Below are 10494 nucleotides of genomic sequence, written 5' to 3'. Positions count from 1 at the left end.
AGCTAATCATTCTCCAGGATTAGTCTCCTGGCTTTCCCACCTGCTTTTCAACTTCTGCCCCAGCTGCCTTCTCATACTGGATGCACACCCCAGCCTTTCAGTTTCTGCTTCTCATATTTGGTTAGTTCCTTTCTCCTCTGACCCTGTGTTTGAAGAAGACCTCCTGTTATCCATGCTTACCTCTAACCAGGGCAGCTCCTGACTCTACAGACTACATCCATCCTGATTGCCTCCCTGCTTTTCAGCTCCATTTTATGTGTTTCTTTCTTCATTAGAATGTAAACTTCTTGAGGGTAGGGACTGTCTTTAGGCTTATATTTGTATTCCCTGAGTTTATACCTGAATTTGACACATAGTAAGTGCTTAATAAATGCTTTATCTAATCCAATCTACTGAACTTCAAAATCCCTTTCAGCTATAAATCTATAATCCCTCCTTCCTCAAACCAACCCTGAGGCTGAGGGTAGGCAATACTGCCCAGACTTTACAGGGCAGGAAAATTAGCTATATGGCTTGTTGAAAGTAAGTAGTGGTAGAGATCAGGAGAGGATCCAGTCTTAAGATTTTTTCCCACTGCAATAGTTAGTGACTCTATCAAGTCTCGTGGGTTTTTCCTTCCATTTGATGCATGGGCTACTGCTGTTCATGGCTCCTGCTCCCCAGGTACTCAGGACTGAGCCCACTTATGAACAATTGGTTACTATTTTCCATGAGAAACTTGACTGTTAATTACCCCCTGTGAAACCTCTCCACAACAGCAGCTCCAGTGCCAGGAGACTAATAAACACTGCCAGCAATAAAGACCCACACTCCATGTTTGGTCATTGTGACGGCCAAGATTCTTGTCCACGGCTAGGGACTGAGGAGAATGATGGAAGGAGACTGGTTATATTGAGGTTGCTTGGGGTCAAAGGCCCCTGGACCTATCTCATTTCTTCTCATGAACAGAGAAAACAGAACTTTTCTCTTTTCTCATCTCTTTATGTCCATTTTTTTGGGTCTGGATCCTGTTTACCAGAGAGACACTTCTGAACACATCACTGCCTGTTTCAGAGCAGTAAGGAGAAAATTGGTGGAAAAGCTGGACTGATAGGACAAGACCTTAGTTTGTGTTGAGGCAGCATGGTGGCCAGAACTCTACTCATGGACAGTGTAAGAGAAGGACTACTTCTTTCAAATGAGGATCTGTGTCAGTGACTCCCACATGAAAGAAGAGGGTGGTGGTATATATATGTGTGTGTTTGTGTGTGCGCGCGTGTGTGTGTGTGTGTGTGTGTGTGTGTGTGTGTATAGATGGGGGCTATGTTAACACTATTCAAAGTGAAGGATGATTTAGACAGGGATCTAATTTATTCATTGAATTATCAGTTTGTGGCCAAACCTGTTCTCTCTACCTGAGTAGATTTTTTCCCCTTTCAATTAGCTAAATTGTCCCTTTAGACAACCTAAATCAACCAAATATTTGCCCTACCTTTACTTGCTCCTGCCTTGTGAATACTTTACCCACTTTTTCATTAGATTAATGGTTACATTTTAACAAGGCAACTAGGAACTTCCCTTCTAAGGGGCAGCTAGGCCCTGAAGTCAGGAGGACCTGAGTTCAAATCCAACCTCAGATTCATAACACTCACTAGCTGTCTGACTGTGGGCAAGTCACTTAACTGCAATTGCCTCACCAAAAAAAAAAATGAATGTTAAAGAAATTTCCTTGTAAGAGCCCAAAAAAAGGGGAAAAAATCTTCCTTATCATCTGAGGCTGCATCTAGAAATTTCTAACCATCAGGTTGACTCTCTCCTTCCTTCCTTCCTTCTTTCTTTCCTTCCTTCCTTCCTTCTTCACAATTTAAGCAGAGATTATGGAAAATTCAGAAAGGGTGTTTGGAGAATAAGAAGTACTGGACCTGAGGGTGACATCCCTAAGATGTCTTAGGCTGTGGTCCATTTAGAGCTTGCAGTTCACCGAATATTAGATCTAGAAAGGATCCTAATATCCCATTGTTCATATTTTTCAGGGTGATTACCTATCCTCTGCTTGAAAAACTGCAATGACTGGGAGCTCCCTGCTCCCCAAGGTGAGTTGAAGACATTCATTTTACAGAGGAGGACACTAAAGGCTAAAGAAATAAAGTGATATCCAAAGCATTGCTGGGACTCTTGACCTATGTGTCCAGACTCCTCCCACTGTACCATAAAGACTGTGGATCTCTTTGGATAATGATACCATAGATGTTTTCCTTCTTTGTACAAATCTTTATGAGGAATACAGATGCTTCCCTCTTTGCCCCCCATTCCCAAACTCCTAGAGGAGCTTTTTGTGAGAACATATCTGAGGATGGCTATACCTGCCTGTTCATGAATAGGGCAATGGAATTCAGGACAGTATTCCTGTTTATTCTCACTAGCCTGGTTTTGAAGTAACAGCCACTGTAGGGGTGTTGAAGATCTCCTTTACTAAACCAAAACTCCTTTTACTTTCAGGATCTGGTGAAGAGAATGGTCACATTACACAAATTGACCATTTGAATTCTAGTCTTGAGAGAAGATTTCCAGATAAAACCTTCTGATTGTCTGCCAATGACTTGGTTTTGTACTCTGCCTTGTATCATCATTAGATTTGTCTTCAGACTCCAGGTGGAGGAATGCAGGAGTTAGGATCAAACACCTGGGAACATCTGTCACCTTTACCCATAGCCCCATACTTCAATTCCCTTTCTGAACTCTTTCCTATTGTCCTGCTTCTAGCCCTTTTCCTGAATCTTCTAAGTACTCTTTCTCTATGGAGAGGAGCAATGAGACAAGTGTGAGTGAATTTATCTTCCTTGGCTTCTCAGCTCTGGTTGGATTTCAGCAGCTACTATTTGTGGTGTTCCTTCTCCTCTACCTATTCACTCTAGGTACCAATGCTGTGATCCTGTCCACCATCCTGCTGGAGCGAGCCCTCCATACTCCCATGTACTTCTTCCTTGGAATTCTGTCCTCATTTGAGACAAGCTACACTTTTATCATAGTACCCAAGATGCTAGTCGACTTGCTGGCCCAGAAAAAGACTATCTCTTTTGTGGGCTGTGCTATTCAGATGCTCACCTTCCTCTTCCTTGGCTGTTCTCACTCCTTTCTGCTGGCGGCCATGGGCTATGACCGCTATGTGGCCATCTGCCATCCTCTTCATTACACAGTGTTGATGCGCCATTGGATGTGTCTGGGCCTGGTAGCTGCAGCCTGTGCCTGTGGCTTCACAGTTGCCTTGGTTACAACATCCCTTGTATTTCACTTGCCCTTCCACTCCTCCAACCAGCTCCATCACTTCTTCTGTGACATTTCCCCTGTCCTCAAGCTGGCCTCCCACCATACTCGCCATAGTCAGATGGTCATCTTCATGCTGGGTGTATTTGTCCTGGTCATCCCTTTACTGCTGATTCTGGCCTCCTATATCCGTATCATCTCTGCCGTCCTAAAGATCCCCTCTACTGGGGGGAGGTACAAAGCCTTTTCTACCTGTGCCTCCCATCTTATTGTTGTCACTGTCCACTATGGCTGTGCCTCCTTCATCTATCTGAGGCCTAAGACCAACTATACCTCCGGTCAAGATGCTCTGATATCTGTGTCCTATACCATTCTAACCCCATTGTTCAATCCCATGATTTACAGTTTGAGAAACAAGGAGTTCAAAGCAGCTCTGTGGAGGTTAATGGGCCAGAACTTGTGTTTCAAACATTAAAGAACAGGTTCTTCTATTTGATTTCTATCTCTGATTCTGTCTCTCTAATTGTGGTGTTGGGGGATTGGCTAATTGTAGGAGGAAAAGAGTTTGAGATTTAAAGGCAAGAGAGAACTGGATTTTCATTATGCCTTGCATAACAGTTATATGGCCATAGGCAAAACCCTTATTCTCTTTGAGCTTTGATTTCCCAAATGTCTAAAGCTCATGTCCAAAGTCCTCACATGTTGCATTTGTGAACATTCAGATGATTATATTTTTATTATCTCATGGGGTTGTTGGAAGGATATAAAGTCATAATCTACATAAAATTTTTTTTTTAAAATAAATGCTTAAAGGCATCCACCACAGCATATGGATAGAGAGCCAGTCACAGAGTCAAGAAGAGTTGATTTCACAACCTAACTCTGATGCATACTAGCTATGTGAGTCCAGATAAGTCATTTATCACTTCAGTTCCCCAGGAAACACTTAAGACTGTCAGTTTCAGAGCAGGTGCTGATCTGCATTGATAGAGTTCCTCATTGGGAGTACCTAAGAACAATGAAATTCACAGGTCTCATCTTAAAAAAATTCAAATGTTAGCTATCAGATCTCTGACCATCAACGTCAGAAATACAATCCTGACAAGGATGCCAAATCTCAAGTTTTTATGTTCTAGAAGCAATTTTGCCACCTTCTCCTATTCTTTCATTGTTCACTCTGGGCTCCACTGGAGTTTTCACTCAGCGTGGGTGACAGTGAGATGAATAGGTGGTACCAGTCCCTATGATCCTTGGTTACTCTGTTCCATGGTCACAGACTGCATTTTTATTTCTCCCTGGGCATTGTGCAAATATATCTTCTTTGGTTTCAAGGGGGACAAGGTGAAAGCATGGGAATGAATAATCATGAATTCATCCCCACTGTTGGAAGCACAACTCAAAACACTACATTCCTACTGCTAATGGGTCACTAGCATCACCTATGTAAGGAGAATAACATTATTAATATTGATGGACTAAGGTTGTTAGTGAGAGCATAGAGCCAGGTAACTTTTTCACATTGAATTTGAGTTAGCTTTCACAGCTTTGTGGGGAAAGGTGGTCAAGAGATTGTGTTACTCTATGATCAGATGGATCAAAACATCACAAGAGCACTATTAGCAACTGGTGATAGTGCTCTGAAAAACAAAAACAAAACAAGCCTCTTGTCTTTCCTTAGCTGAAGAGTCCATATCCCTTCTCCCAAAGGAAGGCAATCATTATTCACCATACTGAAATGCCTCCCCTCTTATATGAGAATTCAATTTCCAGTCTCCTTCACCAAACTCATGTAGTGAGGACTCACCCTGGGAACCTGTAAAGATGAAAAAAGCTCATACAAACGTTAAATGTTTGTATATATTCTTATTAATATAATTTTTACAATTCTTTTGGCTCCTTAAAACTGGGAGTGTATTGTCCCTGTTGCTGGGTTGTCTGCTCAGAGTTTTAAGAAAAAACAATTGCTGAAATAGTTATTCTCAGATTTACCCTTATGAGTTAGTTGTTGAGTTATGAAGGTTACAAGCTACATAAAACTGGAGAAATACGGATATCAGAACTGTTTTATAGTGCATTATTTTGAGACTAACATAATTTATGTGATTATAGATAGAAAATGAGAATTTGACTATTAATCATAAACTAAGATGGAGTATTTGCAAAGAGGATCCCAAAACTAAAACCTGAAAGAGAAGAGAGTGAGAGGTGAAAGGATAGAGTTCAGAACTTTATCAGCTAAATTTGAAGTTGGAAGTGATATACACTACAGCTGCTATGGCCGATTAAGTCTAGTTGATTACAGGACAAGCTTAGTAACAGACTTAAGAAGTTACTTTGGAGATCAACTAGTTTAACTGGCATATTATGTTCAGTAAGGTGATTCAAGCATGGCTTGCATCAACTCAGCTTAGTCATAAAAATATTTGTTCAATACAGAGGTTACATTTATCAAATAACTTTCATGGACAGTTCCTGAGAAAGAAATAGGATACCAAAGTTTATGGTTCCAGAGGTTTGAGTTACCCTAAGCACTTCGATTTTTCTTACTTGTATGCCTTGTTGCTAAATTCCTATGTGTGCTCACTCTCTCCCCCAGATACTTAGTCTGTAGATGGCAGAATATGACCTAGCTTTAAGTGTGGATTGTGGTACTTTTATTATTCATTCAATTGTTTTAATATCTGAGTACCTTTGGTATTTTTTTTATTCTTAAGTATATGGTTATGTTCAAGATACAAAAATGTCATTATTATGAATGATTGCCTGTATAAATAGGAACACATCTGTAGGCGTTCAAGAGTTAGAGTGGTGAGTAAAGGGAATGTGTTTCCCCTTTACAGGGTTATCCCTAGAACACTGAGAGAATTTTAGTGTAACTGTGTAGTGTTGCTTCTTCTCTGAGGATCTACACTTAATGGTATGAGGGCAAGTTGGAATGAGCTATGTAAGTAGGCATCCATATACCTAGGTATGAAGTGGAAGATACTATATTGGGTATAGTACCCATTAAACTAAGAGGAAAATCTCAAATAGAAGGGACATTAGATGAACAGCTTCTTGGCTTTTTTTTTTTTTTTTGCTGTGGAGTGCATTGGGAGTCTTACTCATTCTCTTCTTCTTCTTTGGCCTTCCTCTTATTTCTTTTTCAATTTATCCTTTTTCTTCCTCTCTCCCCCATCAACTCTCTAATTTCTTAGTCAATAGAGCTAAAACGTCTATAAGGTTTGAAGCCTGGAGGTTGAGGAAAATCTAGTGGGAATTCCATGTTGCTTTTACTCTCCTCCACCATCTATTCTCAGAATATTGTGTGTATTTTTTGCTTTACTAGCTCACTCTTGGCATTGAGGGACAATACTATTTAATAGAGAAGTAAGAGAAGAAATGAATGGGGTAATAAAACAACACTGAAAAATTGCTATATGTCTGCTCACTTGAAATAAACCAGAGAGTTTTAGTGTACTTCATGTTGACTATAAATCAACAGGGTGATATGACAGCAAAAACAACAAAAACAAACAACAACAACAAAAAACCCAATGAGAACTTCACCTTTGTTCAGAAACATTGTGTCTGGAATAATTGAAAGAGATTCAGTTCTCCCCCAAATGTCAGATTGGACAAGAAGTTCACCTTCAGAGTCCCAGCAGTTACCTTGTATTGACAGTTAGCAAAGTGTGTAATTCAGTTCTTTTTGCCCCCTCTTCCACTATGCCAGATGAAACAGACAAGCTGGAATATACCTCAAAGAGGGTGAGTAGGATGGTGAAATGACTGGAGAACACATTCCATGCTTATATTGGTTGAGAAAACTGAGGATGTTTTGGTTAAAGAAGAAAAAGATTTAGAGGGAATAAAATAACAATAAAATATTTGTTAGACTGCCATGTGAATGAAGTGTTAGTCTCTCCCCCTGACTCACCCCCATTGGTCCTTGAGGGCAGAACAAAGAGTAATGATAGAAGCCATAGAGGTTCAGATTTATGATAGATGTCAAGAAAACCTTTTTAACAATTGTAAGTGTTCACATCTATAATGACCTGCCTTGGGAAGTTTCCCCTCACTACAAGTCTTCAAACAGAGGCTACTAGATGACTACTTATTATGGATGATATAAAAAAAATTTGTATAGGTACAAGTTGGATTAGATGAACTATAAGGTCCATCTTTTACATTCTGTGAATGAATAAATGAATGTCTTCTTTTATTTCTACCAGCTAATTGGTCTTTCATGTACCTCTTTATGACATCAAATATTTCCCCACTTCTCCATCTAAGGTCACAGACTGGAGAGGTGGTATCAAGGGATACAGGTTAACCTGGATGCTTAGTATTTAGTCCCAAAATGGTAAGAGGAAGGAGATGAGGGAAAAAAGAGATCAGGGATTGGGTAGGGATTGCCACAGGCATACATGCTTCACCTGTGGTGCCTAGCAATCTCTGCCTCTCCAATAGGTCATTAAGACTCTTGAATAAATTCTTCTGTTTTATCTATTTGGCCAGTGAGCCTTGGAAATACATTGTTTGCACTTGAGCCTACTCACTAATTGGGAAAAGGAAGGACCTGTGTCAAACCCAGTGTGGTAATGACTCCCCAGGGCTATTGATAACACAGTTAACAGATCAGGGTTTTAGTGTATAGAATCTGAGGTGGGAGGAATCTGAGGTTATGGATAAGGGGGCTTCTAATAGGACCTTTTCTTTTTTCTGGAACCCTGGCTCTTCTTGAATTCCATAATCCAAACACACTCTTGGGAAGAACCTGGCACAGAGCCAATGTTAGGGAATGACAATCAAGAGAACTGAAGAAGTAGAGATTTCTCTTCTCATCTATGGTCTCTTATTAAATAAAGACCATATCTTATTTCACTTTGTATATCTTTTAGCATGTAGCATGTACTCCTATGTTGCAGTTTCTTAAAATATTGAATGAATGAATGAATAAATCAGTTAATGAATAAAAGAAAGTTGCCATGTATCTTGTGGGTAGTAAGCAGCATTCTTGACAGACAGCAATACGTTTACTAACTGGATGCATCAGGGATGGCATAATGGAGGAAGTGACTTTTGATTTGGCATAAATAAAATGAATGGTAATTTATCCTTTGAAGAGGGGATGGAAAGACACTCAGAGCAAAAGAAAAGATATGGTCAATGGCTGGAGATTATAGTACATGTTTGGTGGAAATGGAGTAGTGCAGTATGAGTGCAGCACAGAGTGTCTAGAGGGAAGTGGTACAATACAATGCTGAAAAGGTAGACTGAGGTCAGATTGTGGAGGACCTTGAATGCCAGGCAGAGGAGTTTGAAATTTTTTAGGCAATAGGTAGCCACTAAAGATTTTGGGGAAGAGGAGTGGGGTGATGAGTTCTGATTATCAGAAAGATCATTCTGATAACAAACAGCAGGCTGATTCAGAAGAGGTAGAAAATACAGATGGGAAGATCTGTTATGATGAATTTGTAGTTACTCAGGACTGATACTTGAGGTGGTTCTAGTGAAGACATAGTGTTCATTTAGCATCTATACAGATACAGGGAAATAGCAGCTCCAAAATCATGCCCACTTTTCCTTGACTATCTGATCCTCTGGAAACCTCTATTAACCCAGATGCCCCTCAGGATCCATTGTCCTTTGTTTCTCTTTCCTTCTATCTTTGTCACCTACTTGACCCTTCAGGAAAATGCCTCATGTTTTCAAGCCTGTGCCCACTCATTCCCTTGCTCATCCATTTCCCTCTTACTTCTAAGTCACACAGATGTCTGCACTGCTCATCTTTCCAAGTCCAGGATATTGTTTATGTATTATAAATTGGCTTCTGAAAATTCACTTTCTTCAGGAAGTCCTTGTTTTATCTGGATATATTTAATGATGATTTTTTTTCCATCCTGGTCTGGAATTTCACATTTGACTTTCCCACATTCACAACTTTAAATGCTCTTAGCCTTGACCTTCTTGTGGATCATCCATTCAAATCTCTTTAAATTTTTCTCTTTAATCAACTATCTTGGTGTCCTGTGATGGTGTGTTCATGTCATAGTGGTCCAGCTACATGGGATCAGGGCTATTTTCTGACACTCAACACAAAGCCATAGTACCCTTAGGGACCCAATGCATATGACCAAAGTTGGACAATCAATGAGCATTATGGATAAGTGGGCTTCTAATAGGACCTTTTCTTTTTTCTGGAACCCTGGCTCTTCTTGAATCCCATAATCTGAACACACTGTTGGGAAGAACCTGGCACAGAGCCAATGTTAGGGAATGAAAATCAAGAGAACTGAAGAAGTAGAGATTTCCCTTCTCATCTATGGTCTCTTACTAAATAAAGACCATCTCTTATTTCACTTTGTATATCTCTTAGCATGTAACATGTACTCCTATGTTGCAGTTTCTTAAAATATTGAATGAATGAGTAGATAAATCAATTAATGAATAAAAGAAAGTTGCCATTTATCTTGCAGGTAGGAAGCAGCATTCTTGACAGACAGCAATACATCAATGGAAAGATGAGTTGAAGTCAGATTAGAAAAGTCTTTATATTTCAAATAGAAGAGTTTATATTTACTCTATGAGAAATGGGCAACTTCTGATGTTTCCAGAGTAGGAGAATGATGTGGTCAGATTTTTGGCAGCTTTGTGGAGAATAGGTTAGACATGGATAGGGAGACCAATTAGGTTATTGTTATGGTCAAAGAAAGAAGTGATGTGGGCCTGAACTATCATAGTAGTTGTGTGAATATGAAGAAGAGGATGGATATGAGATATGTTATGGAGGTCGAATTTTCAGGATTTAGTACAAGAAGAGTGAAGAGTTGAGTATGACACCACGGTTGCAAACCTGGGTGATTGGGAGGATGGTAGTTCTCTCAGAAGAAAAAGGAAGTAAATATAAAATATTCTCTAGTAATAAATAGAGACAAAGGGAGATAGGAATCATCTATTGAAAGTCATCCTTCTTCCTAGAAAATTTTACTTTGGTCAGGAGTATATTCACTACTTTGTCCACTAAGGCATCTGTTTAATAGTAGTTGAAGATAATGAGACTTTACTAGGTTGTGGAAGTAGGAGTGGAAATGAGGCAATAGTTGCAAAATGGCACTTCCTGTAGCCACTGCTCCATCTATCATTCATTTATTCATTCATTCTGCCAATCAGTGAATAGGTACTATGCATCAATTAGATAGAGAGACATTGACTGTAGTCAATGAATAAATAGAAGGCATATTTCAAGACATCAGAGACCTTAAAATC

At 39.7% G+C, this 10494-nt stretch overlaps 1 pseudogene; it reads left to right on the top strand.

The window, feature by feature from the left end:
- Window positions 1–2556: 2556 nt before the first annotated feature.
- LOC114049430 lies at window positions 2557–3739 on the top strand (annotated as a pseudogene).
- The last annotated feature ends 6755 nt before the right edge of the window (window positions 3740–10494 follow it).

The sequence above is a fragment of the Vombatus ursinus genome, unplaced genomic scaffold, assembly GCF_900497805.2.
Source record: "Vombatus ursinus unplaced genomic scaffold, bare-nosed wombat genome assembly UNPS02014798.1, whole genome shotgun sequence".
Classification (NCBI taxonomy): domain Eukaryota; kingdom Metazoa; phylum Chordata; class Mammalia; order Diprotodontia; family Vombatidae; genus Vombatus; species Vombatus ursinus.
The sequence above is the reverse complement of the archived record's forward strand: the minus strand, read 5'-3'. Positions and strand labels throughout refer to the sequence as shown.